The sequence below is a fragment of the Benincasa hispida genome, chromosome 7 (genome assembly GCF_027475165.1).
Source record: "Benincasa hispida cultivar pf3 chromosome 7, pf3_genome.v1.1, whole genome shotgun sequence".
NCBI lineage: Eukaryota > Viridiplantae > Streptophyta > Magnoliopsida > Cucurbitales > Cucurbitaceae > Benincasa > Benincasa hispida.
Window position 1 is genome coordinate 56,941,139 of NC_143484.1, and position 14,627 is coordinate 56,955,765.

The window sequence follows — 14,627 nt, forward strand, 5'->3', positions numbered from 1 at the left end:
ATTTTATGCACATGACAGAATATACATTCATTTTAAACATTCCTTATAGTTTCATTATCATTGCATGGTGCTTTGTGAAACAATAAGCATGCTTATAAAATTCCTTGATAAAACTTTATCATGCTATCAAATAGGGCATAGACTTACTGGAAAACGCATGATAGATTCATAAATAACTTCATCATTTGAAACATGGATCATGTGATCAACATTCATTAAAAGCATGAGTCCACTAAAACATGTATGAAAACTTCATGTAAACTGCCTATATGATAAAAACTATCTTTGGAAAAAAAATTATTAAAACTTGTCACTCACTGTCTTAAGCTACTTATCCAAGGGGTCTGTAACCTCTCATACTAGCATCTGTCGTGTAATAAGAAAAGGTCCCTTGGTTAGTATCAATAGCTCCTTTTCGAGCTTAACATAATACTTAACTTAACAATATCGTATATCATCATCGCATTATGACTGAGTTCATCACATCCTTTATACTTAGCCATTTTACCTTCTTCCTATCTAAAGACTGGCTTTCCTCTCTATTAAGTGCTCTATGATCGAAAGGACACCCTTATTTGCCTATGCATCAACCAACCCTCGCGTGCCTTACTTCACGCTTTTGTGCGTCATCGCACTCCTTGACAAACCAGCTGCTTGCTTAATCTTCATATGCAGCTACTTGATTATTCATCCATAACATTAGTTCAGATTCAACCTTTTAAGCCTCCTAATTGTATTTCCAACTATTAATTAACTAAATTTCCTTTTGATAAACTTGCTTAAAACATCATAGCTCACTTACCTTAAAATTTGAGCATCAAATCCTTTTTTATTCAGCTAGAAAACTTCTCAGATCTCCTCAAACTTGCTAAAAAAATCCTTCAACATCTTCAGAGCCTTAACAAGCACTCAGACTTCTATTAGGCGTAGGAAACTTTTGCAAAACAGTCTCCTTCTTTGCTAAGCCTATTTATGCTCAGGCTTGCATGAAAAGTTTGCTTAATTAAAAGTCACTTTACTTAAGGTTGCCACTTAACCCACTACCAAATTATTAGAACTGAAATCCTAAACTTATTTTCATCGCATAGCGCTTACGATCACTTGGACCCCTTCATTGTTTATCGCATAACCGGGCTATCGTCGCACTTTCTGTCTTGGAACATTCTTGGTAAGTCTTGCGTGAATATCATGCCCTCACCCATTTCTATAACTTACTTCGTACTTGGCTATTATTTTGGCCACATGGTAATTAGGAACTGATCGCATACTACTCTGTCTAGCTTCAACTAACTTCATACTCGACCCTTAATTTAACTTCCTTCATGACTTTCCCAAAACCCGACGACCACACTTAGACATAATTCCCTTTTCCTTAAACATTTGGCTGCATGTCATTTGGAAGAGTTGGTCACATGAACTGGCATGACTTGTTGCATACATTGATATAGTTTCATCGCATGGACATATTTGTTTTCCCTCTAAGTGTTAATTCTTCTTCACTCACCCAAGAGCTTAACCTTCTATACTTAGAATATTTTCCTGCATTCTAAAGAACCCGAGAGCCTTACCTTTAACACTTAGAAATTTTTTTCTTCTTTAACAACACCTAAATGCTCATCATATTTTCATAACATTACACACGATGTTATTATCATAAACATTTACTTGTAAAGGCATTAAACACTTAATTAAGAGAACTTAAACATAACTATTTAGTAAAACAAGCTTAGGGGTTTACAAATCTTGTCATCGATTTAACTTCAATGACCATAAATAAATATGAATATAAAAGTTTGATTGATAGAAAAATTAAATATTTTGGTCATTTATTGACAATAAAAAAAACTTCATAGAAAATGTTGTCTTGACACATAACAAATATCAATAAATGTTTGCTGTTGATTGTATTAGAAGTCAAGAAACAACCAATAGTGACATATTTTTCATGTGTCATCTATATACTTTCCTTGACGGTGGATTGAAAGATTGAAAAAAAAAAAAGTCAAGAAATGTGTTAGTGACAGTTTTTTAGAGTCATGGAAACCCATTTTTGTTGTAGTGTTTTACTGAATATAATATTTACAATTTGATCGTTACGTTTCTGTTGGGCCAAAATGTGGAAAAAAAAAAAGTTGAAACTGTAAAATCCATGAGGGTTTGACAAGACTACTATATGTGTGGGTTTTTTCTTTTCCTTTTTGAGTATAACTATTGGTGGGAGATTGAAACTTTGATCTCTAGGATTGAGTGCATGCTAATATAGTGAGTTAAGCTCACTTTAGCTACTATATGTGTGGTTGGTACACATAAAAAATAGAAACAAAAAATAACAACTCTCATTCATTCTACAAATTATCAAGATTGATAAATTGAAAATACAATCATTTTAGAAAGAGGATTTTTTTTCTTTTTGGCAATATGGTGGGGAATAATCAAACCTTTGACTTCAAAATTGATTATAAACAAATACCATCAATTGAGTTATGCTCATTTAGGCAAAAGAAAAGATACTTCATTTAGTATCTTAGAAATATGTACAGACAAAATGATGTGAAAGCTTAAGACGTTTAATGGTTGAGGAGTTGTAATTTGAAAAGAATTTTGATGGTGTAAACTATTGAGTAGCTAGAGATAAGCTATTCTCACAAATTTAAATGTGGCTTCAGTTGAGAATTTCACATTAAAAAAATCAAAAGATCTCACCCTTCTTATAAGATAGATAAGCTACTATTCTCGTTACCAATTGATTTTAAATGGAACCTCATAATATCAAATATGATATCATAGTCCATAAAGTTGAAACAGGAATTCATTCCAATAAAAGAAATTGAGGGCCGATCAAGAATGGTGATTCCAATAGTGGCACCATCTTGAGTGAGCGTGTTGAGAATCCCATATCGAAAAGATAAGATCCCATTATCAATTGACTTTGATATACGATCTCATACTATCAAATAGCTTCCATATGTATTATTAAAGTTCCAAATGTTTATTTTTCTTTTGATCCAGATGTTTCATAAAACAACAATGATGTTGATTATATCAAAGAAGATGCTTTAAAAATTTATAGTTGACGGTGCAAATTTTGTCACGAAAGTAGTTAATATTCGAATGGAAGAAAAGTTGATGCCACAATGGTAAATACAACATCATGATTTGCAAGTTTTTTTTAACGATTTTGTTTTTAGTTTTTTATTTATCTTTTAAATTTATGTTTGTTTTCTCTTCTTTTTCTTACTAGAGTTCTTATAATTTTTTTAAAAAAACATTTGTATCTTTAGTCAAAATTTTCAATAAAAAATAAAATTTTTAAAACTATTTTTTAGTTGCAAAATTTGATTTGATTTCCAAAAAAACACACTAGCAAAAATTAAATAACAAAACAAATTAAGTTTAATTTTTCAAAAACCAAACGCATATGTAGCCTTTAGAAATATCAAATGATATGTTGGCACAAGTTTTAAAAGTGGAACGTGAGTGTGAAATATATAAATATATATATATATATATATATAATTTAACTAAGCTTTGATCAAAATATTCAATAGTTGGACCCGTTTTATCTCCTTTTCTAGGAATGGTCGGTGGGTTTGGATTGAGATGTTCAAATTATATATAAATTCATATCATTTTTTTAGTGCAAATCATGATGATGACTCTATAAAGTTAGGTGAAACTCCTTCTGGATTGGTATAAATAAGGTTTTATATATTATGATAGGTAGCCATAGGATACATTCATTAGAGAATAGGTTAAATTAATATCAAATTCCATACCATAAATTTATAATAATTTAAGGGTATTGAAATAAAGTTAAAGTAACTCATCATTAATGTATTCATTTTATCAAAGTTAAGAGTTTTAAATCTATATGCCCTTATATTAAAAAAAAAAAATAAAAAAAAAACAAAAAAACAAAAGGGTATTACGATAAAAACTGTGTTTAATTATAATGGTCACTTTTTCCCAAAGATTTTGCCATGAAGACCCGTGATTGATATATCTCACTAAGACAATGAGTCTTGCCATATATTCATGATTTGTATGACATTGCATCTCTTGGACATAAGCTAAAGTTTGTTGATTTGTTTTAAGAGATATTTTGATTTAATTTTATTTATACCATAGATATTCTCCTTTTCGGCCGAAATAGGGCTTATATTTATGACGTGGTGAAGAGCATAAAATTAAGTAAAAAAAAGTTATGAAATGAAAGTAGATATAATACAATGCAAATGAGTTTGCATATATAATAAAATTTAGATCCAACTTTCGAAATATATCAATGACAAACTATATTGCTGGAGTCTATCAGTGATAGAAGTCTATCCACGATAGAGTCTATCAATGGTAGCTTTTACTATATTTGCAATTATTTAAAAATGTTGTTATACATTTAATTATTAGTCATTATTGCTGTAAACCCCTAAACTCGTATTACTAGTTAATTATGCTTAAGTCCTCTTAATTATGGGTTCAATGTCATTGTAAGTCTATGTTTATGATAATTGTAATGTTTGTAATAATATGAAGTGTAAGAGCATGTATGTGATGTCAAGGGATAAGAGAATTTCTAAGTGTTAAAAGATGGCCCTCGGGTGTTTTGAAGGTAGAAAATATTCTAGGTATGAATTGTTGAGCTCTCGGGTGAATTGAAAAGGAGTTCACACTTAGAAGAAAAATGGAAGGTCCATACGACAAAGTCATGTCAATGCTATGCGGCCAAGTATTTAAAGAAAGGAAACTATGCCTAAGTATAACCCATGAAGTAAGTGGAAAGTCATGAAGGAAGTTAAGTTAGCTATTGAGTTTGATGTTTAGCCAAGGCTAGTGAGAGAAATATGTGACGCGCTTCACCTAAGGTGGAGAAGGCTAGTATACAAATAGCTAAGTTGCCTAGACAAGCACTCCAAAGGGGATGCTAAGACAAAATGCTAAGATGGTCGAAAGATAATTAGCGGCCGTGAAGTTTAGAAGTTGGCAGGCAAGACTGCCATGGGGACAGATGCGATGATGGGCCACTCAGTTGATATGAAGAGGTATGTTAAGGAAGTAAAGATTGACTATGTAAGGTGTGCTAAGAATACCTAAGACTAGGCGATACAATAACCGGTGATGACGAGGCGATGCAATAACCGGTGATGGGGCCTAAGTGACTGCAAGCTCTATGCGATGAAAATTAAGCTAAGCATTCAGCTTAAACACTGGTTAGTAAGCTAAGTGGCAACCTTAGAGATGCTAAGTTAAGGATTAGCATGCCATGCGGCATTTAGTTGAGATTAGCTCACATGTAAACTCAAGTATAAATTTGGCTTACAAAGAAGAAATCAGTTTTGCCAAATTTTGCTTACACCTAAGAAAAAGCGTGAGTGCCTATGAAGCTCTGAAGGTGCTAAGGAATTGTCGAGCAAGCTTGAATAGACTTGAGGATTTTTAGTTGAATCAAAGAGGATTTGACGCTCAAATCATAAGGTAAACAACTAAGAAGTTTTGAGCAAATTCATGGAAAGGAATTTAGTCAATTGATGGTTGGAAATAGAGTTATGAGATTTAAAAGATTGAATCTGAAATGATATTATAGATAAATAAGTAGGCAACTGCATACGGGGAGTAAGCAAGCAGCTGGCTTGTCAAGGTATGCGACAACATATATAGGCATGAGGTACGACACGCGGAGGTTGATTGATGCATAGGCACAGAAGTGTCTTTGTGACCATTGAGCACCCAATAAAGAGGGTAGTCAGTCTTTAGCCAAGAGGAAGGTAAAGTGGCTAAGTATAAGTGAATGCAATGAACTCAATCATGATGCGTTAAGATTTATGAATGCAATAATGAAAAGTTAAGTGTTATGTTAAGCTCAAAAGGGAGCTAATGATACTAACCAAGGGACCTCTTCTCATTACAGGGCAGATGTAAGTAGGAGAGACTTATAGATCCCTTGGATAAGTAGCTTAAAATAGTGAGTGACAAGTTTTAATAAATGTTTTCAATGACAGTTTTCATTAATGGTTTTCAACCCATAAGCAGTTTATATGAAGTTTCTATATCATGATTTATTTGATGCATTCCTTTAAATGAATGCTAATTGCATGATCCATGTTTTCAAATGATGAAGTTATTTATGAACTTAGCATGTGTTTTTAGTATGTTGATGCTTATGCTTTATAGCATGGTGAAGGTTTATCAAGAAAATTTTATAAGTATACTCCATGTTTTACAAGGCATTATGCGATGATATGAAACCATGAAGTATGATCATTCCAAATGTATATTCTGTTTGTGTTGTTTAAAGGTTTAAAAGTTTTGTGTCTTATATAAAGCCTATTCCAATGTTAGTACCAAAAGGAATGGTAAGGTACTCAGATTTTAGTTATGTTAGGGATCCTTGACATCGAAGGTATGGTAAGGTGGTCAGGATCCAATTCAGCTCTGTGTGCACGTATGACTCGTGTTATCGATGTTGATGAGATCGAGCAAAAGAGCTCTCTCTCAGCTCAAACTGGTAGGTGATTGAGCAAAATGACTCTCACTCCAATCCATGCTATTATATCAGGGATTGAGCAAAAAGGCTCTCCCCTATATTCAAACAATGGAGTAGTGGTATTTTACAATATGCTATTAATGAGCTTTATTTCAAGGTTTCCATTTGATATGATTCCATGTTTCAGTTTTATTTTCTAAACCCTGATCATGATCATGTTAATGTTTTAATGACAAACATGTTTATGTTATTCATGAATAAAAACATGTTTTTATTTAAAATAGTCACTCACTGAGCCTATTTAAGCTCATGCTTTAAAATGTTTACTTTCCCCAAGTAGCGATCAACTTCCTGAAGCTGAGTAGATTTGCTAGTTAGTCACTAATCAGGATTCTTCAGGAAGTTGAAGCTTAGGTAGTTCACCATGTTTGTACATGTCATAGGGTTCAGGGTAGGATTTTGAGTTAAGGGTTGAAAATATAAACGTTTAATATCGTGATGTCTATTATGTAAATAAATGTGACCTAAGTTAATAAGTTGGTGTGGAAGTTATGCATATATTGAAGTTATGAACTGTATATCAGGTTAACAAGTACTCAGGAAATTGGTTTAAAGGAGTATGTTGGATAGTAGTTGTAACAAAACAGTTCAATTGTTGTCTTCACGTCTCTTTTCAAATTAAGAAGGCAATCTGAAGAGGGGTGTGACAACTATCCATTAAAATTATCTAACAGTAATATTAGTTTACTTGGTGCAATAATTTTTTAATCTTAAAATATGAAGATTCATATGTATCACACTATGTATTGCATTTCAATGAAATCTGCAATCGTCCTTTTTGAAACTCAATACATTTGATTTAAAATACAAGTCTATGTGGCATCAATTTAATAAAAAAAAAAAATACAAGTATTTACAATGAAGGATAAGACTAAAATAGTGCAAAATTTAGAAAGTGAAAGAGAATGAGTGAAAATATAAAGATCATAACAAATTAGGATGGATCAAACCTTCCGCTTTCCAAACAATATAATCAGCTAAGTTCACTTCAACTTAATTAAATTAAAATGCCTAAAATTAATAATGAAATAAAGACCGGAAAAAAATGAGAAAAAAAGCCACAAAAAACGAGTTGATAATGATGGTAATTAGGTGAAGGGACGTATGATTGGGAGGGGAGCCCTAGTCAACAAACTCCACAATTATTGAGATCTCATATCATTCATTTTACTTCTACTATTGTTTTTTCTTTTCCTATTTATTTATAAATTATATGACTATAATCTTGAACCTTACAAATACAATTAAGACCACGTGTATTCTAACCGAAACCTAATCTATTAATGATAAAATAAAGAGTAGATAATAAATTGTGAGGTCCGTCTCCAAAATTGTAATAAAAACATGTAATCTAATTGAAGTATGGAGGGTGATACTCAATCTGATTGTACTTAAAAATTACGTGGGATCCACTATCTTTATCATTACCGTTACCGTTATCATTACGAGAATTATGAATCTGTCACATTTACTGTTACCTTTACCGTTACCCATTACTATTACCATTACCGTTAAAGTTAAATAATAAATTTATAATTTTAAGTGAACACGATCAAAAGCAATCCAATTATGTTTGCGATTTAGAATCATTACAATTCATTCATCAATGAAATTTCATTATGATTATACCACTTTTTTATTACGATTTCGTAAATAGTAGCCTAAATTGTAATCAAAATTATTGTAAGGAAATAATTAATGTGAATGAATTAACCAATATAAAAAATACTGAATGAATATAACTAAAAGGAAAATTATTTCAAATGGTAAAACTGTTGAAAATATTTACAAGATATAGAAAATTTTTCGAATTATCAATAATAGACTCCTATCCGTGTCTATCATTGATACTTCTAAAATTTTGTATTATTTTATAAATATTTTAATTTATTTTTCTATATTTAAAAAACAGCGCTAACTAAAATGTATTATTTAATAATAGAAAGTGAAACATTAAAATGTAGGAAAATTGTAATGGGTGTTATTTTTAGTATAAATAACCCATTATATAACCTTTTCTAAAACTGCAGATTTAGTAGATTTAGGGAAGATCCAGTTCATATTTAGGGAAGATCCAGTTCATATTTCATCCTTTGCTTGTGCGATTCTTCCTTCCAATTGTAGGTCACGATTCTTCCTCAGTTTTTGGATTCAATTTCATCTATGATTTTTAAGTTTGTTTTAATTTGTGTTGTTGTAGGCTTTATTGTTGTTTAATTGAAGTATGTTGAATGTTATTAGTCAGTTTGATGGTTTTTATAAGTTTCATCTACTTTGATTTTTCCTTTGAGGTTTCGTGAGTTAATTTTTCTTTGGTTTGAGTTAATTTCTATTTTGGTTTAGATTTAGTTTTTTTTTTCCAAGCAGTCATGAACTTCTCAATACGAGTCACATCAATACAGTCTATTAATATGATTCTATTACTGATAGATACAAGTTTATCAGTGATATTAATCTGTCACTGATAGACTCTGTTTTTTTATTTATTATACTAGTCAATCAATATTATGCTGTAACAGTAGATTGATAACTGTAATTTGTGTTTCTTGTAGTGATTTGGAAATATGATTAAGCTTGCAATAGTGGTGTTTCATAGTGGATAATGGGATGATAAACTTAATTACTTGAATTATAAGACTAAAGATGAAGGAAATCAAACATGAGGATTTCCATGAGCAGCTGAAGGATTGTTCCAAATTTCAATTGTATATGAACAACATAATTACAATCACAAACAGAAACAACAGGCTATGCATAAAACGAAATTACAGCATGTTCTACTAAACGGTCAAAAGATAGAATTAACATACCTTTGAAGACTCATCTTCAACACCCTTGATCACGAACGCTCGAACAACTAGCAACACTGCAACCACGAACGTTCGAACACTTGGACCACTATACTGCACGATCACAACGAACTCGAACAGAGCGATCACCAAGATCACGAACACCCCGAAATCCACGAACGGCCTCTACAGAACCTCGACTGTGTCGAGTTGAGTATGACACCACCACAATGGCTACCTTGGTATTCTTGGTGTGAGAATCCAGAAGTGTGTGCTTTGTGTAGACTTGGTTAGAGAACGAGACCAGAGGAGAACAATCGTGTAAACGATTGAGCAAGTGGGAGATGTCAAAGCCTATCGTATAGGACGATGCCCAATCATTTAACAAAAGCTATGCAATCATTTAGCTAATCGGTCAGTTGAGTGTCTATCGTATAGAAACACTCCATGATCATCTAGTCTCTCCAAGCTGTCGTTTAGTAAATCTAATTTACTTGACAACCTTTCCGTGAGTAATTTTCGAGAATGGAAAACTCAATTCAACAACTTACTTAATTTAGGAAAACATTTTTCCTTTTATCTCACGGTTACCATGAAACCACCAATAACCTCCCACTCAATTGGTTATTAGAGAAAAAGAGATAATTATCCAATGATTAATATTATTATAAATATATATGATAACCAACTTATCATATTATATTTATAACCTATAATTTTAATATTTCATCTCATGAAACATATGAACTATAGCTCTTTTTCTATTCCATGGTTCTTAATGTAAATCTAATTTACATTAACCCTCCACTAGATGTGTCTCATACATGACACCAATCATATCATATATAATCTAATTACCTCTTGTCAATTTGAACATTTGAAATCAACACCAAGAACTGATTCTCAACTTGAATCCATTGAGCTACCATAAGGACATTATAGACCTGTAGGTCGAAGCTCCAACAGTACGTGAATAACTGACTAAACTCTTTAGTCACGGGATCCACCATCCGTTAACTGCCAGACACTCCACTAAAAACCGACAGCTAAACTCTCCTTACTACAGATATATTATATGTCCATATTAACCAATCAACAGTGCGATAACCCTTCACAGATCGCTCGTAATTACAGCTCAGCCAATAATCGTTATGCCTCTGTAGTTACATCTAACTTCTTAAGTACCACTGATCCCTCTAATGAACATAAATCATAATTCTACTATGATTGAGTCCTCTCTTCCAAAGAGAAGTTGTGGCCACTATGTTCAAGCCCTGGAATCAGTCCTTAAGGGAGCAATCTATCTACTTACTCCTGCTTCAGGGAAGGAGTGAATTCCATCTTGTGTAACTGAGTCTCCAGCTCCCAAATCAGACAAGTCCCTAAAAAGGTAAGCATGTTGAGTTGGCAATCTGGCCACTCTCACCCATACTAATCAAAGGATCTCCTTCAAAGGCAGAAGTTCCTAAAACACTAGGATTGAGGTCATGTCACCTATAGTTTTTTAGGTGAGATGTAAGTCTCCAATATCAACAGCGTTATATACAGAGACGAATCATCTCGTGGTCTGGTCTTATACAAACTCTTTGTATAGGATACCCTCGCTCGCATGTCTCCACATGAATGGTCAGGATCTACCATTTGTAGTAGTTTACAGCACTTGCAAACCTCTACAAAGTGGGCCATATCTGTAGTGTCACTAGGATCAGGTATCCCTCGTTACTACAGACCTATTTAGGTTATCACTTAAGGCGTGATCCACTTGTATATCTCATATACATGCTTAAGTTTACATACAATAACCATGGAGTTTTGTTTATTGGATATGAGTAAATGCCAGAATGAAATAACTCTTATTTTAATCATAAACAATGTGTAAATTACAAACAACGAGACTCCGGGAGAATTAGGACATCAACCCCAACAATCTCCCACTTGTTCTAATGACTCAAGAAACTAATGTATAATACAAGATAAATACATGTACAATATACAATAAACTAGGCATACCCCAATATCATCTCCCACTTGTCCTAGACAAGATGCCACATGTCTCGCACACACAGACTCTCCAGGTGACCCAATAACACTTTAGCCATGAGAGTCTTTATAAAGGGATCATCAACGTTGTGCTCTGACACGATCTTTGTGACTATCACATCACCGCGATGCACAATCTCCCTGATCAAGTGGTATTTTTGCTCTATATGCTTGCCCCGATGATGACTTTGAGGCTCTTTCGAATTTACCACAGCTCCGCTGTTATCACAATAAAGAGTGATAGGCAATTTCATATTTGGAACAACTGCCAAATCTGTAAGGAATTTCCTCAGTCAAACAACCTCTTTAGCTGCTAAATCAGTGTTAGAACAACTGACACTACTGGTTTTGTCATCCATCCCTTTATGCTAAAAAAGTAAGAACTGACGTTCAAAGAAATCTTGCAACGAGTCCATGATCTTGCGTGCAATGACCATGTTCTAAATCCTTTTGGCCAAAACATCAGGTATGCTAGCCAAAATGTGAAGTCAGGCCAATGAATTAGCCTTCATCCACACCTCATATACATTATGAACATTTCGTGGTGCACCAAGGGTCGAGACTTGAGGACATTCCTTAACCATGACAAATTCAAGGTCGTTTACCACGAAATACGTTTTACAAGACTCTTTCCACTATATGTAATCGGTAAAATTAAAGGCATTAAACGGAAATATAAACAAGTTGTTGAAAACAAAAACACATTGACCAACGTTAAGTTTTAAGTAAATACTCGTTGAAAAAATAAACAACATCCAATACAGTTTAGTAAAATAACATGAACCCCGTGTGGCATCTAGTTTCGCAATGACGCTTCAAAGGTTTAGGACAAAAGCCGTCGAAGGGAGGTCAATTATCCCTCCTCTAAATTGAGAAATTCTCAACCAGTCATTAATACCAGAACATCTCTTGCTCCTATAGCGACTAGCCATCATTGATTTGGTCAAGAGTTCATTAACTTACTTAACTACCTCCCGTAAGTGTGACCCGCCGTTTTATGCCTTAGAGATCTGCCCTAAGCAGCCAATCCGAAGAAAAAAATTCTGATTGAGGAAAAACCTGAAGTGACCTCATCCATTTGTGGAGTTCACCTTGATCTTGACCAACTGCACAAAATCCCTCCAAAGAGGGACGCATCTAAGACGCCACGAGGGAATATAGAATAATCTCATGGTGTGAACCAATGACAGAGACCGTAGAACGTGTTGACACACCCCTTCACCTACTTACTATAAACACTATCTCTGTTCACCTTGATATTGACTCATTCAAACACCATCTGAAGGGGGATGCTCCCAGGACACCACGAGGTCAAACATGAATCTCACGGCGTGAACATTCAGGGAGAAACAGGAGTGGAATCATTGATATATCAGATATATCCCTTCTTCCCACTGAGTATTTTATAACCTAGGGTTTAGTTTACTTAGAAAAAACAGGGCTAAGAATTTTAACTAAGTGACCTTTTTGGTTTGCCCAAGAGTAACTTTTACCTTGGATAGTTGAACAACTTTTGATCATCATCCATTAAACTCTTTAACGGAGTCTTTGACCAACTATTGTATACTTGAAGAAAATCTATTTAATTCACTTTTCCAGATAGGTTCTCAAGTAGGGGTGTTCCGTTTCTGTCAGCTTAAGTACCCCAACCTAGACAGAACCCGCCTTAGACAAAAGGTCCCTTATAGATAGATTTAATACAATTTTAATCTTTTATGTCAATCAATTTAATCCTATTAAATCGATTTAAAAAGATTAAAATAGGTTACTAATCCCATTAGAACCTTGAACTTAGGTCTATCTCAATCCAATTTTAAAATCCTTTTAAAAAACATGAGTTCACCCTAAATCTGCATGCAACTCTTTCTTATTGATTTTAGTTCTAATTTTCTTTATAACGCTTATAAATGGAAACAACCAAAATCAATCACAACACGAAGTTAACACAAACAAGGCATTCATAATGTTTATAAACAGCATAAGTGTCATGCTTCATGCATTGTTCATTCATTGTTACCATTTTATATAACTCTTATACAAAACAAGCAACGAACCAAGCAAAACATGCTTCCATACACCCTTATACTATAACGCTTATAATATAAAGATGATGCATGATAATGCTTACTGCATGTAAAAAATATAACTCTTATATTTCATGATGCATGTGCATACTATCATGTAATTTCTTCATGCAATATTATAACATTTATAATACATGATGTATGAATAACTGCACAACCTGAGGTGGGTTTCAATCTACTCAAACACTTTGCGGTATAAACCACATACACCATATGTATAATAAACAAATGTTAATAAACAGGGTGAAATTTCCTCAAATCCTCACAAACTAAAGCTAACTATTATAAAATAAGGAGTCTCTGGTTCAAACAGGCAAACTGAGTCTTGAACCGTCCGTACGAAGCAACGTGTCTCCACTGATCGTGTACCAAACTCCCCATGATCGTCTACATGAAAGAACAAACGCTTTGCTCAATCGTTTACCTACGCTTCCAGTGCTAAACAATTGTTTAGCAATGATCGTGTACCTTTTACTATATGATGAAGCATGAGGTACGCGATCGTCTAGCGCGCCGAGCACAATGAAAGCCTTATACAATCATCTAAATGACTATGATGCGATGAAGCACGATCGTTTAAATGATCGCTGAGCGAGCGCCTTCGTATCGAATACCACGTAATCGTATAGGTAGTAACTATGCGATGAGGCATGTTAACTACATGATCGTTTAGCACGCATCTTCTTCTAAACGATGAGCATCATATGCTTTCACTATGATCGTCTACCTCCATCGTCTACACGATCGGGCAACCAACACTACGCGATAGAGTAAACGATTTATCCCATAGTTTACATTAGCTAAACGATCGTTTAGTAAATACTACACGATCGTATATAAAAATATACACGATCGTTTAGTTTAATCCCAACGATTGTTTACCTGAGGCTACACGATACGACCAACTCTTAGTCTCCTTCTTCGCTGAGAACGAAATCTCCATGCTTCGAAACTTCATCACGAACGACTTGACTAACTCAAACACTTTGAATTACAAACTCGATAGCATGTTAATTATGCCAAAAAACACAGGGGCCCTTATAAATTAACACTTTGTAATTTAAAGAAAGCTTTAAACAGAGGCAACTAAACCTGTAAACATCCATCAACGTCATCCACAAACTCATTTAACAATTAAACACAATACAGAAAACCCACAACGACTGTAAAAGA